This window comes from Stomoxys calcitrans, chromosome 3 (genome assembly GCF_963082655.1).
Source record: "Stomoxys calcitrans chromosome 3, idStoCalc2.1, whole genome shotgun sequence".
NCBI classification, from domain to species: Eukaryota; Metazoa; Arthropoda; class Insecta; order Diptera; family Muscidae; genus Stomoxys; species Stomoxys calcitrans.
The window spans coordinates 95,461,475-95,477,685 of NC_081554.1; the positions used below are offsets into that span (position 1 = coordinate 95,461,475).

At 35.8% G+C, this 16,211-nt stretch overlaps 1 protein-coding gene and 1 long non-coding RNA gene across 8 annotated transcripts in view; both read left to right on the forward strand.

Annotated features, from left to right (window-relative positions):
* The first annotated feature begins 1,072 nt into the window (after positions 1-1,072).
* LOC131995841 (uncharacterized) overlaps positions 1,073-16,211 on the forward strand; it is a 205,841-nt gene continuing 190,702 nt past the window's right edge. The window contains exon 1 of the long non-coding RNA XR_009397646.1: positions 1,073-1,166. This is a non-coding gene — a long non-coding RNA (uncharacterized LOC131995841). The remainder of the gene's footprint in view (positions 1,167-16,211) is intronic.
* Positions 2,190-16,211, forward strand: part of LOC106084861 (sodium-coupled monocarboxylate transporter 2) — a 72,790-nt gene continuing 58,768 nt past the window's right edge. For 2 of the 7 annotated variants that reach the window (XM_059365019.1, XM_013248797.2), the window contains exons 1-3: positions 2,204-2,285; positions 2,351-2,520; positions 4,318-4,765. The gene's annotated coding sequence lies outside the window, so the exon portion shown is untranslated. Of the gene's footprint in view, positions 2,321-2,350; positions 2,521-4,317; positions 4,766-16,211 lie in introns of all 7 variants that reach the window. The other 5 variants (XM_059365020.1, XM_059365021.1, XM_059365024.1 and 2 more) reach the window with 5 other exon arrangements.

A 16,211-nucleotide genomic window follows, 5' to 3' on the forward strand; every position in this document is an offset into this window, starting at 1 on the left:
CCACAGACAGAATGTCTGCCATTACACAAAAATAAATGCATAGGAAAAAGTACAGCTAATAAGCAGGGTTGTCGAGCTTGGTTAATGTGGTAATTGTATCGTAGATGCTTTTCGCAATTAATACGATTCAAATACAACATACCAACGCACGGCTCTTGAAGCCATAACACCTAATAAGGTTAAAAAGTCTTCTTTGGCTTTCCCCAAAGCCAAAAAAATAAGCTTTTGCTAACAATTTTAGGTTGTCATACAAAAATATAATCGTATGTAAATTGGCAACTTAGACACACATAATGAAATACCATTGATATGTAAAAAGTGACATGTCATTAGACAAGAACGTATACTCTGATAACACTTTTCAACTTCTGTAGCTCTGCTACAAAACGAAACAGATAAAGTACTGGGAGCTATTTTACTTAAATACATCGCCTAGTTCTTATTTATATTAACAGATAACTAGCTTTCCAACATCCAAGTATTCAAAACATTAAAATCAATCAATCGCATGGTTGTAAGTATCGGATAGACCCGATGAATTCTTCATCGGCAAGCGCTGCCGGCTCAGTGTACAACAAACTACTGCAACAACAACCGTAAAATCAATAGCATACGGCACAAAGTCTAAAAACAAGAATTCACTTTTAAACACTTCGATATTATCAACAAATGCGTATACTACACAATTTCTGGAGCTTATAAAGTTAAACAAGTCATTAATAAACATTATAAACTATGGAACACCACTTCTAACCGGGCAAATACTAGACAAGCAATTATTACTACACACATACTGATTTTCCGACAAGGTTGCCAAAAATTTTTTAGGTTTCTTTGACCAAAATGTAGCCATTTACACGTAAAAATTAATATGGCACCCAAGGCGGATTTGCTATTCAATGGGGTTTAGCTTTGGGCTTTTAGGTACATACAGGGTGGCTGATGAAAGCCGCTACCAAAAAAAAATGTAATAACTTTTTTTCTATTTAATAATAATAATTTAATAATTAATTTAATTAATTAATTAATTAATTTAATTAATAATAATTTAATAATTAATTTAATAATTTAATTTAACATGAATAAAAGAAAAATGTATTCCATACACCGAAAAAAAAATGTAGCAATATTCATCATTGTAGCAATATTCATCAGCCACCCTGTATGTCACATAAGTGCCGTCACCTTCATGTGAAACATACAAGTCGTCCGATAGCACCTTCATTATTTTCTCCTTCCGTCATCTATGAATTTTTGAGGTTTTTTATACGTGGTGTTTGCGTTCCGATAACCACTAATGGGGAAGTTAGCGTTTAAATCCAATCAAAGATTATGCGTAAAATGTTTTTAAAGGGTGATTTTTTTGAGGTTAGGATTTTCATGCATTAGTATTTGACAGATCACGTGGGATTTCAGACATGGTGTCAAAGAGAAAGATGCTCAGTATGCTTTGACATTTCATCATGAATAGACTTACTAACGAGCAACGCTTGCAAATCATTGAATTTTATTACCAAAATCAGTGTTCGGTTCGAAATGTGTTCAAATTTTGACAAATTTTGTTCAGCGATGAGGCTCATTTCTGGTTGAATGGCTACGTAAATAAGCAAAATTGCCGCATTTGGAGTGAAGAGCAACCAGAAGCCGTTCAAGAACTGCCCATGCATCCCGAAAAATGCACTGTTTGGTGTGGTTTGTACGCTGGTGGAATCATTGGACCGTATTTTTTCAAAGATGCTGTTGGACGCAACGTTACGGTGAATGAACACATTTCGAACCGAACACTGATTTTGGTAATAAAATTCAATGATTTGCAAGCGTTGCTCGTTAGTAAGTCTATTCATGATGAAATGTCAAAGCATACTGAGCATCTTTCTCTTTGACACCATGTCTGAAATCCCACGTAATCTGTCAAATACTAATGCATGAAAATCCTAACCTCAAAAAAATCACCCTTTATATACACAAGCATTTGGTTTGGAAATACAAAATTTTTCTTCTTGCAAATTTTTACACAGGATAGGACTAAAATAAAACCAACAACTAAAATTTTTGGTAAATTTATCATTGTCCCCTATTTTGTTTCGCCGCCAATATTTCTTTCGACGTTGACTTCAGAATCTTTGATTGGGTTCAGACTTGGAGAGAAAAAGAAACGTTTTCTCTTTAGCTCTCGATCAAACAAACTGTTCAGTCAAAGTTCGGCGTTTAACGGTAAGGTGTATAGACGGATGAATATTTACTAATACGGACGTTCGGGCATTACGTGTTTATATAAAAAAAGTGTGAGAATAAAACAAAAAAATTAATTCTTGTGAATGTATGTTAATTATCGTTAATGCAATTTTAGTTGTCAGCAATCAATGTATCAGTATAAACACATATTTCGAAGTCTGCATACACGTGACTATACGATGCGGTTATCACTAATAGTTTCTTCAATGTTCGGCCTTTCCATCATTATCCTATTCGGCCATTATCCTAGTGGTCGAGAGCGATCATTACTCCATTCCACCATTCGTAAATAAAAAAATTGGATTGTTTTTTTACTAAAATCTTTTATATCCTTGAAGAAAAAGAATATTGCAAGTAGGCAAATGTGAATGCATTCGTAGTTTACACTTTTACGGTTAAGGTTTAATTATTTTATAAAAAGACAACACATTAAATTCGTGGAAATGCAACAATTTCAAGCTGAATGTCTGCAAGTTTACAAAAGTGCATTCAGGAGACATACTTGTGCTGTAGTAACGAAGAAGTTCAGATTTCCGGATTTTGGTGTATTCAACATATACAATTTCTTTCTTCAGCAATTTTATTAGTTGTTTTTATAATCCCGTTTGGTGCCTATTGATTTTTGACTACGCTTTTGTTAAATTTTCGTAACAAAAACACAAAAAAAAACAACAGAACAGGGATGGAAAATTAATTCTTGAAATAGTACTGAAAAAGAGCTCACTTCGGATGATATATTATACATCATTGCACGTACTCGCATTCAAAATCAATAAAATTGTGTTTGATGCCGGAAAAAATCGAATGGCAAACTGTAAGAGCGCGTTAAGTTTGACCAACCGATTCTTCTATACCCTCCGCCATTTGTTGAGTTCTTTTTATAAATTTTTTCTAGGTAGAATTCGATTTATATTTTTTAAAAATGTGGAAATAAGAATAAAAAAAAGTTTGGTACTGATGCGGCCACTTTATATATATGTATGTATTGGAAGAAACTTTGTTTTTATCTGTATAAAGGTTTTTAAACAATCTGTGGTAAAAGTACAAAAAAACGTACATTCTCATTTCTGCTGCACAATAAGGTAAAAATTTATCACTTTCATTTTGTTAACTGAAAATACAGTGTTCCACAGAATTCTCCGACATTTGTTTGTGAAAAATTATTTCACGATTGTTCCGCATTATCGTTTATAAAGTCTAGACAGATTTTAAATACTATTTCCGCATTTAAGGGCGGTTTGCACTCCTAACGAAATTTACATTGCCGTAAGAAATGCATTGACATATCCTAAGCGGTTTACTTTGTGTAACAGGGTGACATCATTGGTTTAGTTGCAAGAACACTATTGCTTTGATAATTTTTTGCACGAAATGGAAGTATTTATTCAAAATAACGCTTAGTGATTAATTGCGTTCTTTAGCGGCGAAAAGGTGTGGCAGGTTGGCATAGTACCGAGGCGGATTTAAAAAGTTGTTCTCGCGCCAACAGCTGTTAACAGCCGCCCATGTTTGACGGTATTAAGATGTTAGATTTTTGCTTGCATTCTGTTTGTTGTTATCTTCTTTTTCGCATGTTCTGTGCTCATGTACGCACACGTACACATACACGCACAAAAATTTCTTTGTGTATGTTGGCAAACGTCGATCAGCTTGATGACAACATGGCGGATTGCACCCTATGATTTGTGGTTGTTGTACAAATGAGACCACATTTAATTGTTTCGCCATGGCATAGTGCATAGTTTTTTGTCACCATGTGTTTGCTTTTGAAAATTTCGCTTGAGGTACATACTTAGCTTTAGCAGATTTCTTTTCCTTTCGCCAATTGACTTTAAAATTATTTATATGTTATTAATAATGTGCATAATAAATTCTCCACTGGAGCAATATTTGTAATCAATAAAAATTAGGTACAAACATTAAAACTGGAATGATCAACGAATAAGTAGTTCTTTTGCTGTTGTCCATTTCTTTTCTATGCACACGTGAAGCTATCTCCTTAAATTTGGTATTAAAAACTTAGTTTGAGGCTTGTCAGCCATTATCCAACAATAATTTTAACATGCAATTCTTGTGTTGCAGGTCTTACCTTCAAAATAGTTGTCTAGTTTTTCTCAATGAAAATCAAGAACGTGCGCGAAGACTTTTGTGAGAAACTGTTCCGTTCGTCGAGGTAAACAAATAAAAAAGAAAGCTCTCATTGCCTGTTCAAAGACAATCAATAGAATAATCATTGTTGCATATACCAACAAGAAGTTCGAAAATCGGTTACGTATACGATTTTAATACCACGGCTGTTGTGCACTTTTCAATGCTATTTTTGGCATAATCGTTGTGTGCGTACTTTACTCTCCTGCCTTTTCAACGCCCCGACAGTCATAATCATCCCAAAACAAACACACAGCCCATTTTCTATCGAGCCGGCTAGTCAACCAGCCTGTTGAATACATTTGTTGACATTTCAAATTGTCAATCGATTGGTGAGCACCAGCGGCGTAAAAGGAATACAAAGTATTTAAAATACAAAAAGGTAAGGGAAAATTCCATTGACTGCAACTGATTTTAACATCTATGTTGGTAAATGTTTAAATAAAATGAATTTCAATTTATGAGTATAAACTTATTTCATGCCTTCGGGCAATGTATCCCTATTTCATTTTTATTAATGCTATACAGAAGCCAACAAGGCCCATTATTAAATATTACAAACATTATACAATATTGTGCACTAGCATTACTAAAATGAAAACTTTGATCAATTTATGTATACACTAGAGTTGTGCACGTGAGAAGTCATTTCACGCATGAGTGACGAGATTCGTGAGTGAGAGGTAATTCCAATCACGTGATCGTGCTTGATCGTGATTGAATTAAAATTTCTACTCACGACTCACGAGAAAATCACGACTAATCGTTATAAATATCGAAAAACACAATTTTTTGCATGCGCCTCTATCATACGGTATTTTAACGTGCGAATTCAGGCACGTTGTCACTATTGCAACAATTTCTGTCTACAGATAAATAAAAATGAAAAAAAAAAATAATAAAATAAATATATGTACGTTAATAACTCTCGCATTATTTGAGACGATTGGAAAGAAAATATTATTCGTTTCATGGAAAAATATAATTTCAACCGTGAGTTGTGCTGTCTCGTGAGTCGTGAGTCTTTCGGGAGTCGTGAGTCTTTCGGGAGTCGTGAGTGTCCCGTGAGTATCTCGTGAGTGTCTCGTTAGTAATTCGCAAGTCGTTATTTTTCTCGTTAGTCGTATCTCGTGATTTTCTTGTCTAGTGGGTGTGCGTGAAAGTGAGTCGACATAAAAAAATGGTGCGTGAGCGTTCGTGAAAATTCAAATCCCAAAAAATTGAAAACAATTTTTTTACTTTCTTATAAGAATGAAATAATTTGTGTACCTTTGTTCTAAAATTTAATTCATGGGGTCGGTTTTTATCACATAAAAGGTCCCATTTCTCTTGTACTTAAATTGTGGGCTTTTTTTTGCACCACACTTCTTTATTACTTCTTGACATAAATCTCCAAGGCGATCGCAGAAGCCGCCAAATGTCGATCGATAAAAGACGCCTCTGGGGGTTTATTTTTTTCGAGAAAATGCTAGACAGATTTGTGGCTAATGCTGCTAAGAATACTACAAAGTTCTATCATACCTTGTTGGAAATCCTACAACGCGTGCTTTCCAAAAAGGTTTTTATTCGAAGATCGAGCAGTTGTTTTTTTTTTTTCAAATTCCTTTCTTTTTTAACAAATGTATCGAAATTTTTTGGACAGGATTATGGCCAATGATCCTGGAGGACATCTAAGAATTCTACAAGGTACTACGATACCTTGTTGGAAAGACTACGCGTGCTTTCCAAAACATATTTTTATTCGACAATCGAGGAGTGGGTTTTTTAAAATTCCTGTCATTATAAATAAGTTCTAATGTTTTTTTGTTCTGTTAAGTATTTACAGAGCTCTGCTTACCCCTGAGCGGAAATCTGTAAATACATTTGTTACTCTCTTTCGCACTCGGTTAACAAAGCGCAATTTATCTTCACGTTCATCCTGTGGCGTATCCTGTGCGACCTTCTCCTGCACGTCTTGACATCGAAGGATTCTTCTATTTCATGCACAACCTTGTGCAGGCCAATCTCCACCAACCTTCGCTTGACATAGGCATGTTGTTTGTATTTGAGCAGTTCGGTGAACATCATACACTTTATCGTTGTATACCTAACTCGTTCCATGGTTTTGAATAGAGAGGGTGTAAGACTTAATAACAGATTTAAAAAATTTAAATGCCAGTGTTATAACTTAGGGGGCAAAAAATTAGATCACAATATTTGCTATTGTGGGCGTGGTGTGATGCTGAAAACAAAGATCACTCTCGCGGTGTAGTGGGTGTTGTAGCACATCATCCACCACTACAACGGTGAGTGCTGTGCGTGGTTTGTTTCATAAGGAGGTCAGCCAATTGCATATGCTTCTTCTTCATACTATGTATTTTGTATTTATTGTTTGTTTTTTTTTTGCATGTAAACGGTAGTGGATTTTATTTCATGGTGTTAAAACTGTTAAGAACAAATATGGCAACGCACTTATTGTGTGTAAAGATTGAAGTGGAAATTAAAAAAAAGAGAGCTGTGTTTATTTTAAAGGTTGGAGCCATTTCTTTTTATACCCACCACCGAAGAATGGGGGTATATTCATTCTGTCATTCCGTTTGCAACACATCGAAATATCAATTTCCGACCCTATAAAGTATATATTGTATATTCTTGATCAGCGTAAAAATCTAAGACGATCTAGCTATGTCCGTCCGTCTGTCTGTCGAAATCGCGTTACACTATTTTGAAAATAGAGATATTGAGCTGAAATTTTGCACAGATTTTTTTGTCCATAAGCAGGTTAAGTTCGAAGATGGCTATATCGGACTATATCTTGATATAGCCCCCATATATACCGATCCGCCTATTTAGCGTCTTAGGCCCATAAAAGCAAAATTTTTATCCGATTTTGCTGAAATTTGGGACAGTGAGTTATGTTAAGCCCTTCGACATCCTTCTTCAATTTGGCCCAGATCGGTGCTGATTTGGATATAGCTGCCATATAGACCGATCCGCCGTTTTAGGGGTTTAGGCTCATAAAAGCCACATTTATTATCCGATTTTGCTGAAATTTTGATACAGTGAGTTGTGTTAGGCCTTTCGACATCTTTCTTCGATTTGGCTCAGATCGGTTCAGATTTGGATATAGCTACCATATAGACCCATCTCTCCATTTAAGGTATTTGGCCCATAAAGGGCGCATTTATTGTCCGATGTCATGTAGGCCGATCGCTCGATTTAAGGTTTTGGACCCATACAAGGCGCATTTATTGTCCGATGTCTACGAAATTTGGGTCAGTGAGTTGTGTTAGGCCCTTCGACATCCTTCTTCAATTTGGCCCAGATCGGTTCAGATTTTAATATAGCTGCAATACAGACCGATCTCTTGATTTAAAGTTTTGGGCCATAAAAGGCGTATTTATTGTCCGATTTCGCCGAAATTTAGGACAGTGAGTTGTTTAGGCTCTTCAACATTTTTCTTAAACTTGACCCAAATTGTTCCAGATTTGGATATAGCTGCCATATAGACCGATATCTCGATTTAAAGTCTTGGTCCCATAAAAGGCGCATTTATAATGCGATTTCACTGAGATTTGACACAGTAACTTATGTTAGGCTTTTCGACATACGTGTCGTATATGGTTCAGATCGGTTTATTTTTAGATATAGCTACTTAAAAAACCAATATTTTGTTATATACAATAAACAATGACTTGTATTTACTAGTATTTGTTCCAAATCGGAACATATTTCGATAAAGCTGGTATGGGGCACAAGGTATGCATTTTTCACCGGATTTTGACGAAAGGTGGTTTACATATTTACCCAAGGTGGTGGGTATCTAAAGTTCGGCCCAGCCGAAATTAACGTCTGTTTACTTGTTTCTTCTGTATAAAACCTGTTTGTTTTTAAAGACTCAAAAACATTAGATCTTCTTCTTCTCATTATGTCAAAGAGTTGCTTTGTTTGATAGTTTGATTGTTAGTATGCTACATAATACAAAATTTTCCATAAACATTTCATCAAGGAACAGGGGATACTGATCTCATATCAGTGTGTGCAGTCCGATAAAAGTTTAAACTCAATGATAAGGGGCCTTCTCTTTTATGCCGAATCCGAACGGCGTGCCGCATAGTGACATCACTTGGTAGAGAAGTTTTAACATGGCAGGATACGTCACTAATCTAGCCAGCATTAATAAGGAGATAACCACCGCTGACATTTTTTTTCAAGCACTGATGAATCGATTTTCATTAAATTGTCGCAAAACGCAGGCCAAAACCCAAGGTATAAATAGTGTACTTCCCTTTTCGATATCCAAAGTGGGCAAACCCTCTCCCTTATTTTAGTTTGCAAGAAGTATTTTTCTCGAAATTGCGTGAACAAATTTAAGATAAACAAATAAAAATACCCTGGGGTCTAGGCCGCACCATCCTCCACCAACCCGTTAACAAGACATGCTTAACGATTGGAGCAAAATGGAAAGTAGAATACAAATCTGATACAAAAAAATTGGCCTGAAGTGTATGAGGCCGTTCCACTTCAAAAATGGACATGTGTGTACCTATACCGAACGATATTAAAAGGGCTTCAAATAAAATTTGTAGTTGGAAGGCATAAGTGCAATTCTCGTACCGCATTTCAACCAAATCGGATACAAATTGTATTATCTAGGGGCTCAAAAAGGCAAATTAAGGGATCGGTTTATATGGGGGAATTTTGGAGGATATAAGATTACTGAAAATTGAGATATCAGTTTATAAGGGCCTATATATATTCATGGACCCATCTGGGCATCATTTATTGTAAGTGTTGGATGGCATAAGTGTATATTACGTATTGAACTGGACCCAAATCAAATCGAGGGATCGGTTTTCATAAGCATATTTAAGCCTTACACTGTTACATTATATTTGAATCGAAGATGCGAGCAGTACCTTGTATACGAAAGAACATTGATGCACAGACGGACACGGAATCAGGATTCTGAGTGATTCTGAGTCTATAGATATATATAAAACTAGGTGTTCTTTAAAAGCTGCATTTATTATCCGATTACGCTGAAATTTGCCACAATGAGTTGCGCAAAGATAAGGGGCCTCCTTTTTATGCCGAGTCCGAACGGCGTGCCGCATAGCGACACCACTTCGTAGAGAAGTTTTAACATGGCAGAATATCTTACAAATGTTGCCAGCACTAGAAAGGGGATAACCAGCGCTGAAAATGTTTCTGATGTTCGCGCCTGGATTTAAACCCAGACGCTCGGCATCATAGGCGGACTTTCTAACGTCTGCGCCACGGTACGGGGAGCTGCCTAATTTATACTCCTATACATTCTCCCCGAATATAGTGCAGATCGAATTTGAATATAACTACTCTTTATATCTATTTCTCGTTTTATGGCCTTTAAACCATACCTGATTTTAATGAAATTGTGGCGGGTTTTGTCCATGTAGGACCATATTCCGATATACACTGGTGTCCAAAACATTTGTAATCACCATAGAAATTTCAAAAAACTAAAAATGCACTGCATCGATACTTCTTATCGGTTGTTATGGATTGCAAATTGGGCATATCGGTTCTAATTTGGATACAGCCCACATAAAAACCGATCCTCAGTTTTGACGTTTTGATAAGAGACCTCAATTTTACCCGATTTGGCTGAAATTTTGCACAACCACTTGGATTCCGATTTCCAATACCAGTGCTGAGTATGATTCGAATCGGTCTATAAACTGATATAGCCCTCATACAAACCGATCTGCTGATTTGATTTCTGGAGCCACTAGAAGCCTCAGTTTTCATTCGATTTGATTTCTTGAGCCTATAGATGCCTCAATTTTCATCGAATTTGCCTCCAATTTGGCGAAAACTTCAACTTCCCTGCCAAGTATGATCCGAATCCGTCTATATACATATATAGCCCCAATATAAACCAATTCCCGGATTTGATTTCTTGAGCTCCTAGAGGCTTCAATTTGTCCCTAGTCTGGCTGAAAGTTAACACAAAGACTTCTGTTATAACTTCCAACGTGCGTGCCAAGTATGATACGAATCGGTCTATATACTGATATAAGCCCCTTAAATACCGATTCCCCGATATGAATACTTGAGATCAGAGCTGCTCCAACCAATTCCCGATTTGATTGTTGTAAAATAATTCAAATACGAACTGAGTTAATAAAGGCCAATTTCTAGCGGAATCCTTGGTGGTGGGTACCCGGGCGAACTAAGCACATTTTTAATTGTTTTAATTTTACTTAACTAGTCAAAAAACCGATTGGACGAAACATTTAAAACAAAAACAATTCCTCAAGTCTAATTGACTTACAAAACCTTTGCATTTTTTTAATTTTTGCAAAATATAGTTAAAATATAAAAAGCTAAAATTGCGAGGCCTAAGTCCATACCATAATAGATATCGCCATATATAAAGCATTCATTTGAAGGGTTTTACAAGCACTATCAAACATGGAAACAAATTTAAAAATCGGATATGAATACTTGAGATTAGATTAGGACCACAAATGTGCCTTTCACAGCCCAAAGAAATTGTATAGGAGTATTTTTTTTTAATTTTTGGTTGGGCTGTAGCACTCCTCACTGGGAAAATGTCTAGCTACGCCAATGCGTATTAGTCAACTAAAATAATGTGGGCGCGTCCACAGGTTGCGAATAGTGGAATGCTTCATACGGAGTAGCTGTAATGGCAGTCGCGGTATCGAGCGGAGAGTCTCAGTGAGAGGCCGGGCGGCACCGGCTCTTGCACAAATACTGAGTGCCTATGATGCTCGATATGGCAAGGCGAGTTGTCGGCGGATTTAAATAACCAATGGCCACCCTGTTTCCGCGGCGACCGGTCGTATAGGCCGGAACTTGATTGCTCACGTACAGGAGCTTGACGAGGATCGCTACCTCCAAATGAAAATGTGGCTACAACAACAACAATCAAGGAAATAGTTATGGCACAAGGGTTATGGTAATTAGGTGTCATATTTCCTTGAAAACGTTCTTGGGTAGAATATTGGTAATTTTTCTAGTAGTATAATGGATAAAGAAATTATTTATACAGGAAAAAATTAACAACTGGAACGGCTTATTTGCATATAATGTATATCTGGGTTGTGAACACTACTTAACAATAGTTGCTTTGTATTTATTTACCTTGATAATTTGTATTTCTTAATTGTATTTCATGTTAATATACGGGTTGTGTTGTCCATATCACGAGATCACCATTTCTGACAACGCTAGACTTTTGATCTCATAACAATTTCTAATTAAGGAGCATACAGTTGTGTAAATATTAAGTCATTTATGGTAATTAAACTAATCATTGGTTTTATACTCAAAATATTTTGTCTAAAATACAAACAGATATACACATAGCCCATAAAGTCTACGTTCACCTGACAAACTTTTATGATTGGTTAAAGAACACAAAATAAAATTATAAATCAAATCAACTCTATTACATATATTTTTTCTTCATATTCCTAACATTAAAAAACAAAAACAAAATTCTAAGTTTGGTTAAGCACTTTCACTCTAGAGCGATTTAAATATGATAACAATTAAATATAAGCACCACAAAGTCTGCGTTCTGTAATTAAAAATAAACAAAAGAGTTATTTAAACACAAAATAAAAACATAATAACACATTCCTAATATTTGGTAGGATAGCTACGTTGTTTTAAGACTGCACTTAGTCTTTTGGCATGGAGTTTACCAACTTCTCTGTTTCCTCAGGTGTTATTTTCGGCCATTCTGCCTGCATGACACTTCGTAACATCTCCTTGTTGGTTATAACGTGCTGACGAAATTTGTTCTCCTATAGATCCCAAAGATGCTCAATGGGGTTAAGATCTGGTGATTGGGGTGGTGTTTTAAGCTGCTTTGGAGTGTTATATATTGGGTTGCCCAAAAAGTAATTGCGGATTTTTCATATAGTCGGCGTTGACAAATTTTTTCAACGGCTTGTGACTCTGTAATTGCATTCTTTCTTCTGTCAGTTATCAGCTGTTACTTTTAGCTTGCTTTAGAAAAAAAGTGTAAAAAAGTATATTTGATTAAAGTTCATTCTAAGCTTTATAAAAAATGCATTTACTTTCTTTTAAAAAATCCGCAATTACTTTTTGGGCAACCCAATAGAAGCCAAAGCCTAACAACCTCCGATGTATGCTTTGGATCGTTATCTTGTTGGAACCAAAATGTCGTTGGTAACCCTAGTTTAGCAGCACTTGGTTTCAAATTTTTTTTCAAAATATTGAGATAACCCCATTTATCCATTTTGGACTCAATAAATTCTAATTGATCCTAAATTTTGTTTTTCCAGCTCAGTCCCGGACTTGCGCCGGAGAATTTGCTCTCATCGGAGAAAATAATTAGTTTATTAGCGAATGCAATCCGATGTCATCCATCGATGGCAACGGATCGCGAAGGCGATGTCTGACTCTATATTTGTATACCCAGCACCTAGGAAGTATCTCCTATTCCTTAATGGAATGTTCATGGGAAAATATACAGTCGCTAAATAAAGTTTACGTACACATGTGTCTAGCAAAAAAATAATTCATAGATATTTAATTTTTTGACACGGAACTTCATTGGAATATAGATCATTACATATGTAAACGGTTTCCTCGACCTTAAATTCATAATATTGCACATATATAGCGAAACCCCTAAAAATGGTCGGAAAATTATATCAAAAAGTTTTCGTACATTAAGAAGCACATCTTTTTTATACAAAAAAAGTTTTACAGGACTTTTGTATTTTGTGGATCCTTTTTTGATTCGGGGTTTTAACCAGAATTTGGGTGTCGGTTTCCCCTGCATAGGCTCACTCTTCTCATATGGTAGGTTTCAGGCCTTCTTTAGATAAGTTATTGTTTTTTTGGATTCTTTTTGCGAATAATGCTCCGATTTGGTTTATTGGATTCATGCCAGATGCTTTTACGGGTGTAAAAAGCACTTAACAGTAACTTTGTTATCATTCTCGAACTCTATAAGCTGTATATCTTAGGCCAACGGTTGATTGAAAATACAAATTGCTTGAACTATGCCACGTTTTTTCCACACTTGCTTCCAATTTTTTATACCCACCACCGTAGGATATTCATTTAGTCATTCCGTTTGCAACACATCGAAATATCAATTTCCGACCCTATAAACTATATATATTTCGGATCGTCGTAGACTTCTAAGAAGATTTAACGATGTTCGTGGTGAAATTTGGCAGCTGAAATTTGGCACAGTATTGTCTTTTTCATGCACGCTGGATAAGTTCTTGAACGGGCCAAATAGGACCATATTTGAATATAACTGCTATATATAGACCGATTTTCCAATAAAGGGTCTGAAGGCAATAAAAGCTTTATTTTTTATCCGATTTCACTGAAATTTGGAATAGTGCGCAGTTTTAAGCCTCCCAACATCCGACCCAAATATGGTAAAGATCGGACTATATTTAGATATAGCTGTCATATAGACTGATCTGCCGATAAAGGGTCTGAAGCCAATAAAAGCTTTATTTTTTAACCGATTTCGCTAAAATTTGAAACAATGAGTTATTTTTAGCCACCTGAACTAAATATGGTTTAAATCAGACTATATTCAGATATAGCAGCCATATAGACCGATCTGCCGATAAGGGGTCTAAAGCCAATAAAAGCTTTATTTATTACCCGATTTCGCAGAAATTTTAAACAGTAAGTAGGTTAAGACCTCCCAACATCCGACCTAAATATGGTTCTGATAGGACTATATTTAGATATAGCTGCCATATAGACCGATCTGCCGATAAGAGGACCGAAGCCCATAAAAGCTTTATTTATTACCCGATTTCGCTGAAATTTGAAACAGTGAGTTTTTCTGGCCCTCACGATATCCGACCTTAATATGGATCAGATCGGTTAAAAATTGGATATATCTGCCAATAAGACCAATATTTTGTTCCAAAAAATGGAATAGTGACATATATATTAGACCACTCAATGTCCGTGTCGAATTTGGGTGTTTAAGTTATCCAATTTTCACCTGATTGTGGCGAAATGGGGTTTACATATATACCCGAGGTGGTGGGTATCCAAAGTTCGGCCAGTCCAAACTTAATGCCTTTTTACTTGTTACTGTATAAGTCAGTTTATTCATTTTTATAAATATGTTTATCCATTTTTTTCACCATAAAACTTATTTACTAAATCCAGGCTACCCCCAAATCATGTGAAGGTAATGTCATGGCTTAATTTTAAAATAATAATATTTTTTTTTTCAAAGCCCTAATAGTTTCGACTACCCAAACAAATCTTTGTTTCTTTTAAAAATACAGGTATTTGACATGGTACACAGCCGGCTCTACGCAGAATATTTTGAACAATATGGGGATTTAATGTTTTACTACTACATTCGTACGCATATAACGTCAACTAATCTACCGAAATTTGTGGAATTTGGGACAAAGTGACCAAAATGGGACGTCCTTCTCTGGACGATAACATATTTGGTCTTCTCAGCTTTACGACTAAAGTGTTACTGTTTATATAATTATTTATGACTCTTTGTACACATATGTGGTTTTTCACCATTTTTTTATACCCACTACCGATTGCGGGGGTATATTAATTTTGTCATTCCGTTTGCAACACATCGAAATATTCATTTCCAACCCTATAAAGTATATATATTCTTGATCAGCGTAAAAATCTAAGACGATCTAGACATGTCCGTCTGTCTGTCTGTTGAAATCACGCAGCAGTCTTTAAAAATAAAGATATTGAGCTGAAACTTTGCACAGATTCTTTTTTGTCCATAAGTTCGAAGATGGGCTATATCGGACTATACCTTGATATAGCCTCCATATAGACCGATCCGCCGATTTGGGTCCTTAGGCCCATAAAAGCCACATTTATTGTCCGATTTTGCTGAAATTTGGGACAGTGAGTTGTGTTGTGTTAGGCTCTTCTACATCCTTCGCAAATTTGGCCCAGATCGGTCCAGATATATCCAAATCTGCCATATAGACCAATCCTCTGATTTAGGGTCTTAGGCCCATAAAAGCCACATTTATTATCCGATTTTGCTGAAATTTGGACAGTGAGTTAAGTTAAGCCCCTCGATATACTTCTGCAATTTGGCACAGATCGGATCAGATTTGGACATAGCTGCCATATAGACCGATCTCTCGATTTATGGTTTTGGGCCCATAAAAGGCGCATTTAATGCCAGATTTCGCCGAAATTTGGGACAGTGCTTTGTGTTAGGCTCTTCGACATTTTCCTGCAACTTGGCCCAAATCGGTTTAGATTTGCATATAGCTGCCATGTAGACCGTTATCTCGATTTCAAGTCTTGGCCCCATAAAAGGCGTATTTATAATCCGATTTCACTGAAAGTTGACACAGCGACTCGTATATGGTTTAGATCGGTTTATTTTTATTTTTAGATATAGCTACGGTACTTATTAGTATTTGTCCTAGTGCCTCGATTATTTCCATAAATATTTGAAATTTTTAAACTCGTTCGTTCAGGTTTCTGATGTAAAAGTATTGGAGTACAAAAAATGACATAATAAAGTTTGTTTTATAAATCGTGAAATTTATAATATATTCCTGATTTTTTTGTACAAAAATTCGTGGTAAGTTATTAAAAAAGAAAGAAAGAATAATTTGTAGCAAAGTATCTAACTTTTTCGTTCAATATTACTTAAATATATAGAAAATAAGCATGGACCATTACTTTTTCGAAATGAAGCCCCTAACCGAAACTCAAAAAGATATGTTGGTACAAGATCGCGAAAATGGGATGAAATTAAAAGCTTTGAGTTTCAAGTATAAAATATCGGGATCTGGGGTCTATATGGGCGC